Below are 21,497 nucleotides of genomic sequence, written 5' to 3'. Positions count from 1 at the left end.
CAACCCAGGGATCGAACCCAGGTCTCCCACATGTGGGCAGATTCTGTACTGTCTGAGCCACCAGGGAAACCCAAGAATACTGGAGTGGGTAGCCTACCCCTTCTCCAGAGGATCTTCCCAACCCAGGAATCAAACTGGGGTCTCCTGCATTGCAGACAGATTCTTTACCAGCTGAGCTCCCAAGGAAGCCCAGATTTCTGCATCCTAGGCAAAATCTGAGTTGAGCATGATATTTATATTTGTAAAATATTTTGTAGTTTAGAACTTAAACTGTCATTTTTTGTACCATCTCACTGATCCTCACAGCAATGCTGAGCTAAACAGGGCAAGCACAAGGACTATGAGGAGAGATGGGTTCTAGAGATAAGGATGGCTGGTTGGATGGCATCACTGATTCAGTGGACATGAACTTGGGCAAACTCTGGGAGACATCGAGAGACAGGGAAGCCTGGTGTGTTGCAGTCCACAAGGTTGTGAAGAGTCAGACACTTCAAGACTGCACGACTGAACAACAACAGCAACAATGACCCGAGGCAGTGGGGAAAGAGGAACAGACATTGGACTAGGGCTCACGAAACCTGTTTTGTGCTCCAGTTCTACCACTAACTTAGTACCTGGACCTTGGGAAAGTCGTTACCTCTCTGGATCCAGTCTCTTCATCTGTTCAGTGAGGATGCTGGATGTACTAGTCAACTTAGACTGCCTTAACAAAATTCCTTAGACTACATGGCTTAAATAACACACTTATTTTCTCACAGTTCTGGAGATGAAAAGTCCAAGATCAGAGTGCCAGTACAGTCTGGTTCTAGTGAGAGCTCTTCTTTCTGCTATATCCTCACACTGGGAGTGGGGAAAAAGAGAGAGGGAGAGACAGCTAGAAAGAACTCCCTAGCAGATTAAGGCCCCATCCTTATGACCTCAGTCAATCTTTTCTTTTTAAACTGGAGTATAATTGCTTTTCAATGTTGTGTTAGTTTCTGCTGTACAATGAAGTGAATCAGCTATATGTATACATATATCCCTTCCCTCTTGAAGCTCCCTCCCACCCACCCCATCCCACCCCTCTAGGCCATCACAGAGCACTGAGCTGAGTCTCCTGTGCTATGTAGCAGGTCCCCACTAGCTACCTATTCTACACATGGTAGTGTATGCATGTCAATCCCACTCCCAATTCATCTCACCCTCCACTCCCCCGTGTCTACACGTGTGTTCTCTGCGTCTGCATCTCTGTTCCCGCCCTGCAAATAGGTTCATCAGCACCATCTCTCTAGATTCCATACATATGCATTAATAAGCAATATCTGTTTTTCTCTTTCTGACTTACTTCACTCTGTATGACAGACTCTCGGCCCATCCACATCACTACTGATGACCCAATTTCATTCCTTTTTATGGCGGATAATATTCCATCATATATATGTACCACATCTACTTTATTCAGTCATCTGTCAATGGACATTTAGGTTACTTCCATGTCGTGGCTAATGTAAACAGCACCACAATGAACATTGGGATACATCTTTTTTTTTTAATTATTGACCTCATTTAATCTTAATTATTTCCTCAAGATTCTTGCTCCACAAACAACCACACTGGGGGTTAGGATTTCATCATATGCATTTTGGGGGAACACAGTTCACCTCACAGCACTGACATGACATTTGGAGTTCTTTTCACCTGTTAGCACAAGTCTGGAACACTGAAGATGCTCACAGTTATCCATGGAATCAGTTAGTCTACTGGCTTCCTTGATTCAAGACATTGCACAAGGCTCATTTCTCAACTCTTGGGTAGTGAGCATCTTGGGGTCTTCTGTGTATGCGTTTCCTTTTCAAAGGAAATTAACACACCAAAGGTGATCTCTGGTCAAAGCAGGTCTCTCCTGAGGCTGGAGCCTTAAGGTTTTTCAGAAGGCAGTATATTTATTGTTACTTTCAGTCTTGGGGCGTGACATGAAACGTAGCTACTGTCTTTAGAAAGAACACCATGGTGACTGTCAGTTGGAGTTGGGTTTCAAATCACACGTATACAGTTACATTTTCTGACTGCCATGGACACTGCTGATCAATTGTGGGCCTTCACCAAAGCCCAAAATGCCTTGTCATTACTCCTTCACCCCTGAAGCGCCTGCAAGTGCTGTTTTCAAGCATCTTTGTGGTCAGAAGCAGCCTCTGGTGAAGCGAGCCAGCCAACCTTAGGTCAAATATAATTTTCTCCAATGGTAATTAACCACAATTTCTCCAGAAATATTAATTATTTTTGGTTTAATATACTTATAGTCAAAGGCCTAAATACAATTATATACTCACTGCCAAAGGCCTTAAATACAATTCCAACAAAAATATTCCATGGATGGTTGAAACAGCCCTAGAATGAGGTGTTGTATTCAGATCCAAGGCCATTAGGGGTAAAATGGTCTCAACTTCTATAATGACTTTATTTGTTTACTTCTTCTTATTTATGATAAAATCTATAACTGCTTATAACACTAAAGTTTCCCTGTGTTAGTAATTTCAAACATAAATTCACCTTTTACAGCTATTAAAATCCTCACCTTCAGTTGCCCCCAACTGTCCAAATTCTGGTATTCTTGCACAATGGTAAGATGCTGAGTTTCCATGTTTGATCCTATAGAGCAATGGTTCTCAACTGAGAGATGCCAAAGATTCCCAGGGGGCATCTGGCAATATGTAGAGGCATTTTTTGGTCATCACAACTGGCAGCTGGTAGGTAGAGGCCCAGGATGCTACTAAACAGTGCACAGGACAGCTCCCCTACAACAAAGTTATCCAGCCCCACATGTCAATAATGCTGAAGCTGAAAAATCCTGCTACAGATCTGAAGATGCAAAGAACATGGTCTGTAAGGCTGCCAGGGTAAGAGAGGGGAAACTTCTACTGGCAGCACAACTCTGTGACTATACACGACCTCAGAGACACAGCAGAAACTGATGGGAGTATCTGCCATGCCAACAGAATGTCAGGAACAGGATTAACTTTTTTTTAAGTAGGCAGCCCCTCCTCTGATCTTCATTCAACTTCACTGTTCTCTTCACCTGCATAGTAAGGGGAAAGAAAACAGGGCTAGAACACAGTGGCTCAGGAGCAGGCCTGTAACGAGGTCTAAAGATTTGCCACTTAAACCCTCAGAGCTCATTTTACTTGGGATGGATGGCAGGAGGACAGAAGAAAGCTCCACTTTATAAAATCCTAACAGCTTCATGGGTTGGTAGGATTTCAAACTCCTTTTAAAAAGCATTAAATAACTCCCTGTGCTCCCATTATTTTAATGATTTCTGTATATCCCTCCTCATTCCAAAAAGGTTGAGGTGGTTAACTCGCCCTGTGGTGTCAAGTCAATCTCCCCATATAAAGCTTACATGGGCTTTAGGACCGATCAATAGGTGTTTCAGTGTAGGAGGAAAAAGGATTTTGGGAGGACCAAGGAAACCTATAAAGTTCTGGCAGTTCAAAGATATGAGTTAAATTCCTACTATGTGTAAAGTACAGTGCTAAATGCTGAGGCAATATTTTTTAAGAGTATAAATCACAGCTGGTGTCCTTAGGTAATTTATAATCTGCCTGAGAGAGATAGGCTCGGTGCCCAAGGGAGGATGTCTTTCATTATAAGGCGGTCTGTGCTCAGAGCCTCCAGGCAGGCACAGCGCTCAGCTCTCTTCCCTTCCTTGGCGGGGGAAGGAGGATCAGAGCAAAGGCTAGGAAGTGGGCACACTCTGGAAAGAGTTGGGGCAGAGAGCAAACTAATCAGGTGCTAAAGTTACGGTTTTACCCCGCAGCTACCAGACTCTGAAGGCATCCAAACAGGAAGTTACAGGGATAAAAGGTGACATTTACTGAGTGCTTGCTGTTTACCAGGCACACTCATTTCATCTTCTTCCTGACAGCCCTATGACAAAGCTACTCTTCTTCCCATTTGACTGATGAGGAAACTGAGGCATGGGGTTATTAAACCATTTGTGCAAAGTCACACAATTAGGAAGAGCTAGAGCCAGGATTCACCCCCTGGGCAGAGCTCACACTCTAATTTCTTCTCAGGGCTGCCTCTTGATAGAACAGAAAGGTTGAGAGCTGAGGAAAGATCAGACAGGTTAGGAAGACACTGCCAGCAGGGAGCAGTTCAAGGAGTGGAAGTCAATGGGGTCAGATGTTGCTGAGCCATCAGGAACGAAATCTGAGAAAGGGCCATTGGATTTGTGATTAGGCAATCAGGGGTGACCTTTAAGAGTTCTGTTCCGAAGACGAAGACGGGTGGGGACAGGGGTTCCCGGTAAGACAGGAAGTGGGGAGTGAAAATGCAGAGTCCCTGGTAGAAACTGATAATGAAAGGACAGGGAGAAAAGAAAGAGACTCTTCCAGGCTTTTCTTTTGAAGCTCTGCTACCAAACAATGGAACACAATTACAATATATTTTACCTTGTTATTTTGTTTTGAAGGGTATAACTAATACATTTCAGTGGCCATGGTTAAAGGAGAATTATCAAGTGTCACAGAAATTGTTTTGTGTTTTTTTTTTTAAAGCTGCATCAAAATAAGGTAAAATCAAAGATTTAACTGTTTGAAGGGAAATCATTATGGGAGAAAGGTTACTTAACCTTATTTCTATATTGCATTGGCTGGACATGATGGCAATTCTGTAACTGGGATGGGGGACTGTCAGAAAATCACGGATGAAATAACTCACTTCAGACTTAGTTCAAGCCAAGAGTAGCAGAAAGCACTGCATGTGTTATGGCTTGAGGCTGAAATTCAGAGAAGAGCTGCCTGATAGCAGAATGCACTTCCAAAAACCTGGGCTGCAAAGGGCAGAAATACTTATTAAAATTCTTTGTTTTAATGAGCTGTGGGAGCCCGAGTTATTGGCCCTGTCCTAGCTACTGAGTAGTTTCCATTACAAATCAAAAGCAGTTTCAGGCAGGTTGCATTTTCTTGGAGGGGAATTCTCTCCTGGTAGATAATTCGGACCGCCTAGGGCAGCAATTAAAGGCACTGAGGAGGAGAGAAGGAGAAGGAGGCTTCCCTGTGGCTGAGGAGAGGCTCCACCGAGACTTCATCCCATAGCCATTCCCTCCCTCTGGCATTCCAGTGTACTCAGTTCTACAGTGTTCTGAGTCACGTTCGTGTCCCAGATGCCCATCATTTTGCTGCTGCCCAAGAACTACTGCAAACAATAGATGAATGAACGGTAACTCAGAGTCTGAGACTGCTGGGACCAAAATAATCTCAGGCTGGGATGCTATTGGGGTACGTTTTCTGCAAAACTCAGAGTCATGAGATAAATGCTTTGGCAATGAACTTTCACACCCTGGCTTAAGCAGGAAAGACACCAACAGGTATTCAACTTAAAAAAAAAAAAAAAAAGGATGAAGCTGTTGGTGCCATGATTAACCTGCCTGTTTGAGTGTTCACAGATTCCTTTTCTTTTCTAGTGACTCAGGCCATGGGAAAGTTGGTGAAATCTAGAGCATCCTTCTTTGGAAGTCTTCAAAATTGTTCTGCACTCCAAATAGAAGGGAACCCACACAGGTCTCCTTTCCGTCCCAAGCCATATGCCGATGTACCTTTTGCTTCCTTGTTATACACTGCAGCCCTCAGGAGACTTTCTTTTCATCTTCCCAAGGGCTGACTCTGTCTGGGAGGTTCCTCTTTTGCCAACAATGGCTCAAAAGTAAGACAAGATCTCCCCCGATTCTTCTCCACTTTTCTTGTTGTTCTCCCCCACCCCCAACACATATAGAGCCTTTGCATTTGAGAGGTTTCACTGCTCACGACGGGGAACTGTAAGGGCTACAAGAAAACAAGAAGAGTGGGAGGTTGGAAAGACTCAAGGATGCCACGGTGACTTGTCAGATCTTTTCCACAGCACCAGGGTTAGGGGAGTGCACAAAATAGACAAAATCCCTGTGCTCTGGAGCGTTCATTCCCTGGGGCTGATTTTTATAGAGTGTGTTTGGAGGGGCTGTGGATAAAAGCAAAGCAGGAGGAGGGGTGGGAATGCCTGTGGGAGGGTGTGTAGTTTTAAAGGAGTGATGAGACTTTGAGCAGAGCCAAAAGGAGGTGAGGGAGCAAACCATGCAGGAATCTGCAGGAAGCATGGTCCAGGAGAGGGAGGCGCTAGTGCTAAGGCTCTGAGGCAGCAGGAACAGCAAGGGGGGCCCCGGTGGACAGGCAGAGGCAGAGGAGGGTGGGAGGCGCTCTCCATCCTGCAGTGCGAGTGAAGAGGAGGAAAAGGCCCAGATTCTGAGCCATACTGGCCAGGGCCTGCACCTCAGCCTCTGCTCCTTATGTCACGTACCTCGGACTCTTCTCTTCTAATCTAGAAAGAGTTGACCACAAAGGGTCCTTGCAAAGGGCTAAAGGAGACACGAATGTGAAACTACCTATGGCAGGACACAGCACACATCAGTTCCCTTCCTCCAGCCCTGGTTACAGGGCTCCTCTCGTCTAGCTCCCATTGTGGCCGTGTCCATAAGTATGCCATTCAAGGGCTCTCTAGTGGTTCAAAGTATACTGCCAAGTACAAGAAAAGAAACTGCAAAGCAGTATGCACCTATGTATAGTATTGTTGGTGAACAGTAACATTTTAGTATCTGCATTAAGAAATCCAGAGAAATCCATACCAAACTATTAACGGTGGTCTCGTGAAGGTATAAGACTATCAAAGATTCTAACCATGGACCTCTACTTTCTATATTTATGTAATGGTTGAACATTTTACAACACATACATATTTGCAAGTAGAAATCACAATAGATACTCATGTTGGTACAGAAGAATTGATTTCCTGGCCCTTTCCTATAAGCAGCCTCCATCCTCCCTTGCGCCCAAAGCCCACAGATGTGAGCCCACTTTAGGAACCCTTACATCTTCCTTATGGGGCAACTCAGTGCATACAAGCTCAACCAAAGGTCTAGGTCTCTCAACAGACCAGGACTATTGGAGAAAGTCCTATGGAGGGTGTGCCTGGCCAGCATTTGTGAACTCTGGTTCAGTTTGGAAAGGGGATGGATTAACTAGCAGGTTGTGAACCACTTTCTAAATAAAATTAAAACCCTTGCTATAGCTTCCACCAAGGAGAGAAAAAGACAACTGGTGAAAATCGAGTATTTCAGAGTAACTGACTGTGAACTTTCGTGATTCCAGATTGCTGACACAGAGACAAATATCTCATTTTAGAGAATACTAAGTTAAGTGTAAGAAAACAAAACATTTCACAAGTAAGTAGCCTACAAGGTCAGTCAAGGAAAGACAATATGCCAGTTCCCAGTGTCTTACTCAACAATACATTAAAATGTGCATTACAATAAGTCACTGCAATGCATGTTAGTTACATAGCTTGGAAAAATTTTAGTTGCTTCCAAAAAAAAAAAAAAAATCCTTGGCGAAGGGAAAAAAAATAACACTTAAGCATCCATAGTTGCCCATATGGTTTTTCCCAGTGTAAACATATGTTTCAGAAAAACAAATATGTAGTCAGAAACATTTTAATGTTCCTCAAATTGACCACTGCACCAGAAAAGGGTGCTCAGCCCTGCAGTAAATAAAATCCTGCTTGAATAGAAGAAAGTAGACTTCTTGGATGCTTTTTAATTATGAGACAACTGACTGTAGAAGATAGAGGTGCTCCCCATCGGAAAACCCATTTACTCCCCAGAATCAAACAATGCCTCTCTTTGCTTTCCACTTCCCCCTCAGTTAACATCAGGACTTTTCTTGAGTTTATCTGATCAGAAACTGGAAATCCCCAGGGCAGAAAGGCTCCACCTCAGCATTTCCATAAGCACCAGAGCTGTGTGCTTCCAAAACCAAGTGACTTCTGTGAGGCAAAATGGTTGTAACAAATTGCTTTACTATCAACAGAATACAGAATAATGAAAAAAGTAACATCATGATGTCCTAAAACCAGTTATATTGCCCAAGAAAGAAAACAAAGCTTATAGAATTTACAAGAGAGTCTTTTATTTCTGACCTAATATTATTCACCAATTTAACATTAAAGCTGTAACTTCCATGGGATACAATTTTCAAATAATCCCTTATGCTTATCTATACTTTTCTCACCACCCTCTCAAATATGTGACCTGAGTATAAAACTTTGTAGCCCCCCTGGATGAATTTCCCATCAATGCAACTACAGTGAAAACTGTTAGGAATGTGTAACAAGATCTAATACCTGCATTATAATAATGCATTTATATAAAAATATTAAATTTACATCCATTGTTAAATGTACAAATTCCAAGATTTTTCTAATGAAGAGCTGCTACAATCACAGAGAAACTGGATTATGGTCTACAGCTTGCATAGATTTCTTCACCTGGTTAAGGCACATACACACACGTGTGTCAATGTTTTAATGACTGGCAGTGAGACCAGAAAATGGTGTGCAGTGTAGGGAGAAGATAGGACTGGAATGTGACCATGAGAAATGTGAATGATTCATTCTACCTGATGTATATACATTTTATAGATTTAAATGTGAAGGGAAACAACTTTTTGAAACTGTTTTGGGAGAGCCGAACAGACACATGTCTTTAAAAAAAAATTTTTTTTAATCTTTTTATTTTGTATTGGGGTATGGCGTCACTGACTCAATGGACGTGAGTCTGAGTGAACTCTGGGAGCTGGTGATGGACAGGGAGGCCTGGCATGCTGCGATTCATGGGGTCGCAGAGTCGGACACGACTGAGCGACTGATCTGATCTGATCTGATCTGATAGTCGATTAACAATGTTGTGATAGTTTCAGGTGAACAGAGAAGGGACTCAGACATACGTATCCATGTATCCATTCTCCCCCCAACCCCCCTCCCATCCAGGCTGCCACGTAACACTGAGCAGAGTTCCATACGCTATACAGTAGGTCTTTGTTGGTTGTCCATTTTAAATACAGCAGTGTGCACATGTCCATCCCAAACTCCCTATCCTGTCCCTCCATCCACTCCCCATCTGGCAACCATAAGTGCATTCTCTGCAAGTCTAAGAAACATGTCTCAAATCCATGTTTATAGGCTCAGTGCCACCTTAAAAAATTCCACACAAATCCATTCTGAAACAACAGTTTCTATTACTGGAAAGTCACAAAGGTTGAATTGAATCTATGAAATGGAAAATCAGATCCAAGCCTGTATGTTCATTCATAAGCTTTGATCTTAATGAAAATGTAGATGGAGTGGCAGTACGAGGGTTAAACATTACTCCCACCCCTTTACCCACGCACTAAACCCCTCCTTCCCCAGCAACCAGATGCACTAGAGTTTGTATCCTTATCCTGTCCCTGACTGTGTGACCTTGGGCAAGTTAGCTAACCTAAGTCTTAGCCTCTTCGTGTTCAACATGGAGATAACAGGTTTGTTATGAAGATTAAATGAGATCATGTACCAATATCTGGTATATATGACCATTAAAAAAATGTGTTCTCAGGATTAAATGTGGCACTCTACTATATATTTTAGAAGCAATTATAGTCCTGTTGCCATATCCAAACATCTTGTGATAACCATTTTTATTCTATACTTCTAGCTTTCGCTATTTTTTCACCAAAGCATTTCAAGGGGGGGAGAAGGTAGTTTCATACGTCCCACTTTTGGAACTGTTTCTTGAAGCAAGATGAAAAGCTGGGGAAATAGATAACTGAAGAGAAATTTAGTCTTTAGGATATGATGTTATATGTGTATCGAATATAAACAAATCATCTCATTTCAATCTATAACATATGGGGCATCAAATCATAGGTTTTATTTTAAAAGAGACAAAAGCCAAGCAGTATTAAAGAATACATTAGGAATCAATATGGGCCTATTGCTATCTCAGTATTAGTGTCTGAAACAGGGATTGGTGGGCTAGATTACAGGGAATTTCATGGGGTCTAACTTCCAACAGGTGGCAAGCTTTAGTCATCCTCAGATGCAAAACCTTAATGAGTTTGAGTATGCAAGTCTCAGGGATTCTGTTCAAGGCCTCCTCTCGGCAATCAAGGGAAACAATTTTCTGATTTTAAGCCACCCTGGCAAGTTAGCAAGCAGGGGAACTGTCTGCCGTAGCTTGCACCTGTCCCTAGAACGGGATTCTGGCCTGACGGTGAAAAACCACCATTCTTTCTTGCCAGTCCATTCTGCCGCTGTGGCGCCTCCAGACAAATGGGGGAAGCCCACTAGGAAGCGGTTACGACCAACCAAGCCACAAATCCCCGGGGTGTGGGATTTCCACCTCAATACCACACTCGAAAACCGAAAACAGGCGCTCGCTTGTTATACTGCAATGGGATTCCCCCCAGCAGCAATCCCCCCCCCCACCCCCAGCTTGCATGTTTTATTAATAAATGCAAGATGGCACACGGAGGCAAAGAATGGGAGGTAAGGCATCTGCAGCTGGACCCGAACCAGGGCAGTTTGCAAAAATAAATAAGAAGCATGTGACAAGAAGCAGATCTCCAGGCTGGAGCTGAAGCCTTGGGCTGCCCCAGGCACCCTAGCCTTGCTACCCCGGCCAGAGGGGATGAAGGTCAGTGGTAAGATCCCAGCCCTCCCGGGCACGTACCCTGCAAACCCTGACCGGCCCCCACCCCCGCCCCGGCCACAGGACCCGGGCAGCGTGGCAGGGGAAGCCCCGGCCACGGCCGGCTGCGGGGACACATACCTGCTGCCGGGGCTGGGGATTCGCTCGGCTCTGCAGCGGCGCCGGCCGCGGCTCGCGCTCCCGGGGCTCCCCTCTCCGCCCCCCCGCCCCCTCGCGGCCCCGCGGCTTCCTCCGCTCCTCCGCCCACCGCGCTCGGGGGCGCGCGCGCGGCCCCGCGCCGGCGGCAGGACCGGGCCCGCGCCTGCGCCCTCGCCTCCTTTTTCGGGGCGCGCGCCTAGGTGGCTGCGGAGCGGCCGCGCGGCTGTCTAGGAAACCGGCAGATTCGGCGGGTCGGGCGGCGGGAACCGGGCAGGGGGCGGGGGCTGGGGACGCGGCTCGCGCCTGGGCCCGAACGGAGCGCGCAGGTTTCGTGGCGTGGGTGAGGGGGTCGCGGGGACGTGTCGGGTGTATGGGGGGCTGCGCGTGCGCGTGTGGAATCAGGAAGGGGTCGTGGAGAGAAGGTCTGAGGTAGAAGGGCTGGGAAGCAACAAGTGAGGGGGCCCCATTCGCGGTATTTCGTGCAACCGAGAATAGAAATCTTCTCTGGCTTTGGTGCAGCGTTTTGCAGTTTCCAAAGCTCTTTGCCAGCCGTTGGTTACATCCACACACGGCACCCGGGTGGTGAGGCAGCGAACGGTGGGCATGGATTGCCCTTTGAGCTTTGATGAACCCCTTTCTGGCCTCGGTCGAACCAGAGTCAGAGACCCCCTGACCCTCAGGCTGCTGTCTGGGGAAAAAATTACTTGTCAGGACCTTCATTTCATAGTTAACCTCGGGACCCATGTAGGTCAGTGTTTTTCAACCTTTTTTTTTTTTTTCATTATCGTTCTCTTAAGCCTTTTAAAACGTTTTGCTCATCAATTTCTTGCTCCTTGACGCCATGAAATTCTGATACCGTTCATATACCGCATAGCTGCTTATGAACCGTACGTGTATCGTGTTTTACACATAAAAGGAATAAGATCTCACCCTTAGGAGGTAAAACATCTTCCCCGTGGAGAATGCTTGCTTTAGGACAGTGGCAGTTGGTTAGCGGGTGTGGCAAATGGCTTAGGTGAGGACTCTGGGTGCACCCACAAGACTATAGATTTAAGTTCTTACATCCTCCCTGTTTCTGATGTCTGTACAGGCTGCTGTGAGCAGTAGAATAATACAATCACTTAAGCACCTTCTGGAGTCAGAGTAGCTCTTGTCTCTTGTAGTCTCAATTCATGCTAAAGATCTAGCCATTTTCCAGTAGAGTCCCGATAGTTTTGCTAAAGTACTTGAAAAGATCGCAAACTCTCTCTTGTAGACCACCAAGTTCCAGGGTGAGCTCTAGCTCTACAGACAGCCTTGATTTCTGGTTCTCATACCTCTTATAAAGGTTTTGTTGTTTATTTTGGTTAGGCCTGTTTGATAAGCAGGAATGTCTTAGTCTAGTCATCCCTGTCTTTCTAGCTAAAAGTTGGAAATTGTGGAGTTGAAAGGCTTCAAAACCCAGGTCACAGAATTGCCCCAGAGGCTTGGATTATACGTTTCTTAGACAAAGAAATTGGAGAAGGCAATGGCACCCCACTCCAGTACTCTTGCCTGGAAAATCCCATGGAGGAAGGAGCCTGGTAGGCTGCAGTCCATGGGGTCGCTAGGAGTCGGACACGACTGAGCGACTTCATTTTCACTTTTCACTTTCCTGCATTGGAGAAGGAAATGGCAACCCACTCCAGTGTTCTTGCCTGGAGAATCCCAGGAACGGGGGAGCCTGGTGGGCTGCCGTCTATGGGGTCGCACAGAGTTGGACACGACTGAAGCGACTTAGCAGCAGCAGCAGCAGCAGACAAAGAAATATCTAGATCAGGAATGTGTGTCTTTTTGGCAAGTTGGGAAATAAGTAAAATACCTTCTTCAGGTCCTCCCTCATCTTTAACCCAACTCTAATGGAATTTAAGAGGAACACAAAGCCTTTGGAGGTGATATTTGTAGAAGCTACCTGAGTGGCCAGAGGATTTTTCTTCTCCATTTAATGTAGACTTGAAAAGAGAAAGTGGGGATGAGTCTGGAAAAGTTGGGAGGACGGATGGGATGGGGAATGGGTAGTTTTCTGACAGGTGGTGGCAACATTTCAACTACACTTGAAAAAGTGTAAGAAAAAGTAGCCTTGGCATAGCTTGTTCATGTTATTTTCCACCCCCATTCCCCACCCTACATTTAGTAGAACTCCAAAGGCTTGATTAAAAGCGTCCAGTTACAATGGTAGTTGAAACAGTAGGACACGTGTTTTGAAACTTTCAGACAGAAAAATTGGAACACCACTTTGGTTTGCCTGAAATCTTTGTAGTCTAATACCAGTTTTACATTCAGGTGTAATACTACTTCAAGGGAACTTTTTTCCTATAACAGCTGTCATTGAAGACCCTCTAGAGAGAGAAAGCTGTGGGAATTATGTGCTAATATCTTTTACCTGGGTCTTTTAAGTGTGCTGCTTTTTTTTTTTTTTTTTTTTGGTAATCTGAGTTCATGGAAAATGTAGGTGCACCTATCTTATGTGGTAGTTTGTAGTCCAAAAAAAATCCCCTAACACCTGTAATTTATCAGCTCTATGCTGACCCTGGTGGTGTGTACTTCATATTACCTACCCAAACTAAACCCCACCTCCAAGTCTTTAGGGATGTTGAAAACCCAAATTAGCTGTGTAGACAAGATGCTATTCTGCTTTCTCCAAAGTTTTCCTGCTCTATTTTCAAATTTCTAAGTCCTAATACCTGGAGGAGGATTAGCCCCTGAGGGTGATCAATTTGGAGGAACCGTGAAGAACTCTGGCAGGCCTCTTTAGCTTATTCTTAAATGTGTCTATAGGAATCTCTTGAGGATGCTTGATTAAAATCAGATTCTGGAGGCTCCCCTCAAATCCATTAAAATTGAATCGACACAAGTATGGCCTGTTATTTTTATTTTTAACTGCCCCAGGTGATGCTTATCAACAGGAGAGGCTGAGGAACACTGGAGCTATAAATAGGACAGGTGCCCGCTTCAGTAGAATGTAGGTGACTAGAGAAGGGATTTTGTGGGTGATGGAACCCCACAGCAAAAGGAAAACAGGACCTATACAGCAGAAATAGAAGAAATTAACTGTAGTTTTAAGGCTTATGTGTCACTTTCTTGCCAGATATATCTGCTTCTAATGTGGCTGTAATTACCATGCTCTTCCATACCAAAATATCTTTTGAGGTAAGTCAGATTTTCTTTTATTTAAAAAGACTGTCTTTTCAAGAGTACCAGAATCACATAATCAGAAAAATTGTGCATGTATGCAGCTGCAAGATTAGGAGAAGGCAGACTGGAGATTACGTTGATCCTATGAATGTCTGAAAAAGATTGCTATTAGAGTTAAAATTTGTTCTCTTGAGGTAGTTGCTTGAAAAAGTAGAACGTGTGAATTCTGATGCCATGTGATTTGTGAAATTTAAATAATATCAAGAGATTTTAAGTTGTTAATGTTTATGTAAATGTTAATATTTTAAAACCTCTGCTGCATGTTGATTTGGGATGCAGCCTCACTTATTGGGAACACACAGGGAGAAAGCCAATCTGAGTCAATGAAAAGCTTGAAAAATGGAATATATGTGAATTTGTGTGATAATTATTTAAAATTTTAAGTATACATAGTACCTGCTAACAAAGTAGCTTTCAAAATCCTGCTGAATGCTTTAATGAATAAATGTGATTGACTTGTAATTAGCAAAATTCATGTGCATATATTCTGTGTAGATAAAGCAAAGTGCAGTACTGTGCACTGAATAGGTCCTCAATTAATATTCTTTTAAAAACTACTTTCTCATAAATAGGTTAAATACACTTAATGTAGCAAGCCCATTTTCAAGGACAGAAGGGGCAGATTTTACCTTGAGTGGGGGCATGCCAAGAATGGGGCAGTGAGAACATCACTTGGGGTGTAGGCAAAAATGTTCTCATTGTCTGTAGGGAATTTATAATATACTCACTAAAATCCTGTCTGATTTTCATGACCAGCAGTTTTTATGTACCAGAAATGCTAAACAATGTCAATGATAAAATATTCTTCCTTGAAAAATTTCTTATGAACCTAGTTTCTAAACAAGTTCCATATTCACTATATATATATACATATATATATATAAAATTTATTTTATTTTTGACAGTGCTAGGTCTTTGTTGCTGCACATGGGCTTTCTCTAGTTTCAGCGTACCCTATAGCTGGGATGCTTTGGCTCCTCATTTCGGTGGCTTCTCTGGTTGTGGAGCATGGCTCTAGCGCCCACAAGCTTCAGTAGTCGCTGCACGCCGGCTTGGTAGTTGTGGAACACGGGCTTAGTTGCCTTGTGACATGTGGAATCTTCTGGATCTGGGTTGAAATCCCTGTTCCCTGCATTGACTGGCGGATTCTTAACTACCAGACCACCAGGGAAATGTTTATGGGGCTCTCCATGCAAGAATACTGGAGTGGTTTGCCATTTCCTCCTCTAGTAGACTGTGTTTTGTCAGAACTCTTCAGTATGACCTATTCATCTTGGGCGGCCCTGCATGGCATGGCTCATCGTGTCACTGAATTATGCAAGGCCCTTCACCATGACAAGGCTGTGATCTATGAAGGGGAAGAGAAACAAAAGGCAAGGGAGTAAGGGAAAGATATACCCAACTGAAGGCTTCCCTGGTAGCTCAGACGGTAAATAATCAACCTGCAATGCAGGAGACCCAGGTTCAATCCCTGGGTCAGGAAGATTCCCCTGGAGAAGGGAATGGCAACCCACTCCAGTATTCTTGCCTGGAGAATTCCATGGACAGAGGAGCCTGCTGAGCTACAGTCCATGGGGTTGCATAGAATTGGACACAACTGAGTGACTAACACAACAACTACATACCCAATGCAGACTTCCCGAGAATAGCAAGAAGAGAAAGAAAGCCTTCTTAAATGAGCAATTCAAATAGAGGAAAACAGTAGAATGGGAAAGGTTAAGATCTCTTCAAGAAAACTGGAGGTATCATGGACCATTTCATGCAAGGATGGGCATGATAAAGGATAGAAACTATAAAGACCTAACAGGAGCAGAAGACATTAAGAAGAGGTGGCAAGAATACACAGAAGATCTGTATAGAAAAGGTCTTAATGATTTGGATAACCACATTGGCGTGGTCATTCACCTAGAGCCGGACATTCTGGAGCATGAAGTCAAGTGGACCTTAGGAAGCATTACTATGAACAAAGCTAATGGAGGTGATGGAATTCTAGCTGAGCTATTTCTGATCCTAAAAGATGATGCTATTAAAGAGTTGTACTGAATATGCCAGCAAATTTGGAAAACTCAGCAGTGGCCACAGGACTGGAAAATGTTGATTTTCATTCCAATCCTAAAAAAAGTTCAAGTGAAAGTGTTAGTCATTCAGTCATGTCCGACTCTTTGTGACCGTATGGACTCTAGCCCTCCAGACTCTTCTGTCCATAGTATTCTCTGGGAAAGAATACTGGAGTGGGTATCCATTTCCTTCTCCAGGGTATCATCCCACCCTAGGGATCAAACCCAGGTCTCCCACACTGCAGGCAGATTTTTTACTGTCTGAGCCACCAGGAAGTCCCAAACTACTAGACAATTGTGCTCATTTCACATGCTAGCAAGGTAGTGCTCAAAATCTTTTAAGCTAGGCTTCAGCAGTACGTGAACTGAGAACTTTCAGATGTACAAACTGGGTTTAGAAAAGGCAGAAGAACCAGAGATCAAATTGTCAATATTCATTGGACCATGAAGAAAGCAAGGGAATTCCATAAAAACGTCTACCCCATTAACTGTGCTAAAGCTTTTGACTGTGTGGATCACAACAAACTGGAAAATTCTTGAAGAGATAGGAGTACCAGACCACCTTAACCTGTCTCCTGAGAAACATGTATGAGGGTCAAGAAGCAACAGTCAGAACCAGACATGGAACAACAGACTGATTCAAAATCGAGAAAGGAGTACATCAAGGCTGTATATTGTCACCCTGCTTGTTTAACTTATATGCAGAGTATATCACTTGATATTCCAGGTTGAATGAATCACAAGCTGCAATCAAGACTGCAGGAAGAAATATCAACAACCTCAGATGATACTGCTCTAATGGCAGAAAGTGAAGAGGAGCTAAAGTGCCTCTTGATGAAGGTGAAAGAGGAGGGTGAAAAAGCTGGCTTAAAAGTCAACATTCAAAACACTTAAGATCATGGCATCTGGTCCCATCACTTCATGGCAAATAGATGGGGAAACAATGAAAAGAGTGACAGATTTTATTTTCTTGGGTTCCAGAATCACAGCAGATGGTGACTATAGCCATGAAATTAAAAGACGCTTGCTCCTTGGAAGGAAAGCTATGACAAACCTAGATAACGTGTTAAAAAGCAGAGACGTCACTTTGCTGACAAAGGTCCATACTATGTTTTTTCCAGTAGTCACATACAGATGTGAGAATTGGTCCATAAAGAAGGCTGAGTGCTGAAGAATTAATGCCTTATAGCACCACAGTTAGAAGGCATTAATTCTTCAGCACTCAGCCTTCTTTATGGTCCAGTTCTCACATCTGTATGTGACTACTGGAAAAAAGTATGGACCTTTGTCAGCAAAGTGATGTCTCAGCATATTCAAAAGCAGAGACATTACTTTGCCAGCAAAGGTCCGTCTAGTCAAGGCTATGTTTTTTCCAGTGGTCATGTATGGATGTGAGAGCTGGACTGTGAAGAAAGCTGAGCTCTGAAGAATTGATGCTTTTGAACTGTGGTGTTGGAGAAGACTCTTGAGAGTCCCCTTGGACTGCAAGGAGATCCAACCAGTCCATTCTGAAGGAGATCAGCCCTGGGATTTCTTTGGAAGGAATGACGCTAAAGCTGAAACTCCAGTACTTTGACCACCTCATGTGAAGAGTTGACTCATTGGAAAAAGACTCTGATGCTGGGAGGGATTGGGGGCAGGAGGAGAAGGGGATGAGAGAGGATGAGATGGCTGGATGGCATCACTGACTCTGGACATGAGTCTGAGTGAACTCCGGGAGTTGGTGATGGACAGGGAGGCCTGGCGTGCTGCGATTCATGGGGTCACAAAGAGTTGGACACGACTGAGCGACTGAACTGAACTGAACTGTGGTGCTGGAGAAGACTCTTGAGAGTCCCTTGGATAGCAAGGAGACCAAACCAGTCAATCCTAAAGGAAATTAACTCTGAATATTCATTGGAAGGACTGAAGCTGAAGCTTCAGTACTTTGGCCACCTGATGTGAAGAGCCAACTCACTGGAAAAGACCCTGATACTAGGAAAGTTTGCGAGCACGAGAAGGAGGCAACAGAGAATGCCATGTTGGATGGTATCAATGGACATCAATTTGAGCAAACTCTGGAAGGTAGTGAAGGACAGGGAAGCCTGGCATGCTGCTGTTCATGGGGTTGCAAAAGTTGGACATGACTTAGGGACTGAAGAACAAACAACAGTGTAAGCTTCAAATTAGCACATTTTAATTATCGACCCTTTAATAAATATTATATTCTACAGAGACGTTAAATCAGAGAACTCCCAATTATATAGCTGGCCTTCAATAAATCTAGACTCAAGTCTACAGATATTTTTCCAAATAAATTCATAAAAATTCAGGGTAATGCAAGGCTTCAGGTGCAGTTCATGTCTGCAACCCCTTTGGTCCATATCCCTGTATTTAAATAGTAGATTCTTATGCAGTGATAGTACAGAGACTGTAAGGTGAAGAAACAGCTTGATTACTTTAGCATTTTCATTCCATGTGATGACCTAAGAGTTTTCATTTGTGTTTAACATTTAAGAGTGAAACAAAGTATAAACTTTGAGGTATAATCTTTTTGGCTTGTAAGTACAAATTTTAGTTAATATGTGAAATTATCCTTTTGAATAATTGAATTAAAATATATTTAACTCTAAAATTTATTCTTTTTAAATTGTTTACTCCAAAACTGAAGGAATCAAGAGAATAGGAAATATAATATTATTTAGTACTTCCACAAAACAATATATAGGTTTAAGTTTTTCCTTTTTTCAAAACATTAATTCCATTACTTTTTTCTTTTTTGTACTATAATATTTATTTTATATTGACATATAAGTGAATTTGAGTCAGAGAATTTTCACTGTCTGTTTCATTCCTGACTATTATTATTTGTTTCATTTCATGGTCATTACTGAAAATAATTTTGTCACACAGAGAAGGGTATGTTTAGAACAAAGATCCCTCTGGATATTATATTCTGAGAATACCACTGGACTCAAATGATCACAAAATGAATGATGTTCAAATTAAGTGAGCTGTATTATGTGTTTAATATCTGGAATTTTGCATGTACTTCATGAGGAAACCATTTTGGGGGTACTGTTTATATGGCAAATGAAATACCAGTGGTGGTATATGTATTTTAAAACATAAAAATGATCTAATGTTCTACTTCTAGTATATTTAGGTTATTTTAAAATCTAGAAAATACATGTCCATGTGTTTATCAGTAGACTCCTAATGATTTCTGACATTTATTAAATGCTTGCAATGTGTCAGACATCATTCTGTGAGCTTTATTTGTATTTTTTATAATAGTCCTATTGGCAAAGTATAGTTGTTATCTCATTTTACAGATGAGAAAACTGAGACACAGTGAAATTTAGTAATTTGCTCAAGATCACCCAAATAGCAAGTGGAGGAACCCAAAATTCAAACCTGGACAGTCTGACTCAGAGACCTCTCATTCAACCCTGCTGCGTCACATGTATATTCAAAATTGTGCCTCAGTTAGTTTGAGGAATCATGATGTAGTGGGAAAAGCATTCTGGGTTCCAGGGTTTCACCTCCAGTTCATTATTTTTTTTCTTTAATTTTATTTATTTTTGGCTGCGCTGGGTCTTCATTGCTACAAACAGGCTTTCTCTGTTTGCACTTCTCATTGTGGTGGCTTCTCCTGCTGCAGAGCACGGGGTTCTAGGATGCGGGCTCAGTTGTTGTGGCCCACGGTGGACTTAGTTTGCTTCGTGGCATGTGAAATCTTCCCGGATCAGGATTGAACCCATGTCTGCTGCATTGGCATGCAGATTCTTAACACTGGGCCACCAGGGAAGTTCCCTCCAGTTCATTCTTTAACTTTGAAAAAGGCAATTAAATGAGTGTCTCTGATTTGGAGAGGATTGAACTTAATATACCTAGAAATTCTCGAAATTTCTTTCTAGCTCTAAGTTTTTGTGATTCTATGATTATTTTTATGTAAAGAAGAAAATTTGATTTTTCACTTATCCAACAGACTAAAAATGAACCAGAAAAAAAAAAACTAGCATGATTAAATTTGAAGGTAGATAAATTTTTGATATTTTGTTGCAAAATTAGCTATTATTAAGCCTTTCATGTTCATTATTTTTGTGACTACAGAAAGACCATAAACTTCTTTTTTTAATTGAAATATAGTTGATTCGGAAAATTGTGTTTTGTATATACAGCATAATGGGTTTTTTTTGCAAATTATATCCTGTTATAGATTATTATAAAATTATTAAAATATTCCATTGTTATTATATGCGTATTTTGATATTGGGTATAATTCTGTGTTATGTAGTAAATCCTTGTTTATCTATTTTATGTATAGTACTTTGTATCTGTTAATCTCATACTCTTAGTTTATTCCTTACCCTCTCCCTCTCCTCTTTGGTAACCATGAGTTTGTTTTCTATGTCTGTGAATTGTTTTCTGTTTTGTATACAGATTCATTTGTATTATTTTTCAGGTTCCCCATATAAGTGATACCATGTAGTATATGTCTTTCTCTGGCTTCTTTTACTAAGCATAATATTCTCGAGGTCCACCCATGTTGCTGTGAATGGCAATATTCTGTTCTTCTATTTTTTTTGGCATTGTATACATGGCACACATATATATTCCACAACTTATCTGTCCATTCACCTGTTGATAGACATTTAGGTTGCTAACTGTGGAAAATTCTGAAAGAGATGGGCATACCAGACCACCTGACCTGCCTCTTGAGAAACCTGTATGCAGGTCAGGAAGCAAGAGTTAGAACTGGCCATGGAACAACAGACTGGTTCCAAATAGGAAAAGGAGTACGTCAAGGCTGTATATTGTCACCCTGCTTATTTCACTTATATGCAGCGTACATCATGAGAAACGCTGGGCTGGAAGAAGCACAGGCTGGAATCAAGATTTCCAGGAGAAATATCAATCACCTCAGATATGCAGATGACACCACTCTTATGGCAGAAAGTGAAGAGGAACTAAAAAGCCTCTTGTTGAAAGTGAAAGTGGAGAGTGAAAGAGTTGGCTTAAAGCTCAGCATTCAGAAAATGAAGATCATGGCATCTGGTCCCATCACTTCATGGGAAATAGATGGGGAAACAGTGGAAACAGTGACTGACTTTGTTTTTTTGGGGGCTCCAAAATCATTGCAGATGGTGATTGCAGCCATGAAATTAAAAGACTCTTACTCCTTGGAAGGAAAGTTATGACCAACCTAGATAGCATATTCAAAAGCAGAGACATTACTTTGCCAACAAGGGTCCATCTAGTCAAGGCTATGGTTTTTCCAGTGGTCATGTATGGATGTGAGAGTTGGACTGTGAAGAAAGCTGAGCACTGACAAATTGATGCCTTTGAACTGTGGTGTTGGAGAAGACTCTTGAGAGTCCCTTGGACTGCAGGGATATCCAACCAGTCCATCCTAAGGGAGATCAGTCCTGGGTGTTCATTGGAAGGACTGATGCTAAAGCTGAAACTCCAATACTTTGTCCACCTGATGCGAAGAGTTGACTCATTGGAAAAGACCTTGATGCTGGGAGGGATTGGGGGCAGGAGGAGAAGGGGACGACAGAGGATGAGAT

At 42.6% G+C, this 21,497-nt stretch overlaps 2 protein-coding genes across 10 annotated transcripts in view; one reads left to right on the top strand and one right to left on the bottom strand.

Moving 5' to 3' along the window:
* The window catches only part of TMEM266 (transmembrane protein 266), a 123,949-nt gene extending 113,140 nt beyond the window's left edge, over positions 1 to 10,809 (bottom strand). For 3 of the 4 annotated variants that reach the window (XM_070358541.1, XM_070358543.1, XM_070358544.1), the window contains exon 1: positions 10,655 to 10,809. The gene's annotated coding sequence lies outside the window, so the exon portion shown is untranslated. The remainder of the gene's footprint in view (positions 1 to 10,654) is intronic. The other variant, XM_070358542.1, reaches the window with a different exon arrangement.
* NRG4 (neuregulin 4) overlaps positions 10,438 to 21,497 on the top strand; it is a 118,197-nt gene continuing 107,137 nt past the window's right edge. For 2 of the 6 annotated variants that reach the window (XR_011461681.1, XM_070358545.1), the window contains exons 1-2: positions 11,497 to 11,611; positions 13,779 to 13,840. The gene's annotated coding sequence lies outside the window, so the exon portion shown is untranslated. Of the gene's footprint in view, positions 10,520 to 10,958; positions 11,013 to 11,492; positions 11,612 to 13,778; positions 13,841 to 21,497 lie in introns of those variants that run through there. The other 4 variants (XM_070358546.1, XM_070358547.1, XM_070358548.1 and 1 more) reach the window with 4 other exon arrangements.

The sequence above is a fragment of the Bos mutus genome, chromosome 21, assembly GCF_027580195.1.
Source record: "Bos mutus isolate GX-2022 chromosome 21, NWIPB_WYAK_1.1, whole genome shotgun sequence".
Taxonomy (NCBI): domain Eukaryota; kingdom Metazoa; phylum Chordata; class Mammalia; order Artiodactyla; family Bovidae; genus Bos; species Bos mutus.
Note: the sequence above shows the minus strand (reverse complement) of the source record. Positions and strands in the feature narration are given on the sequence as shown.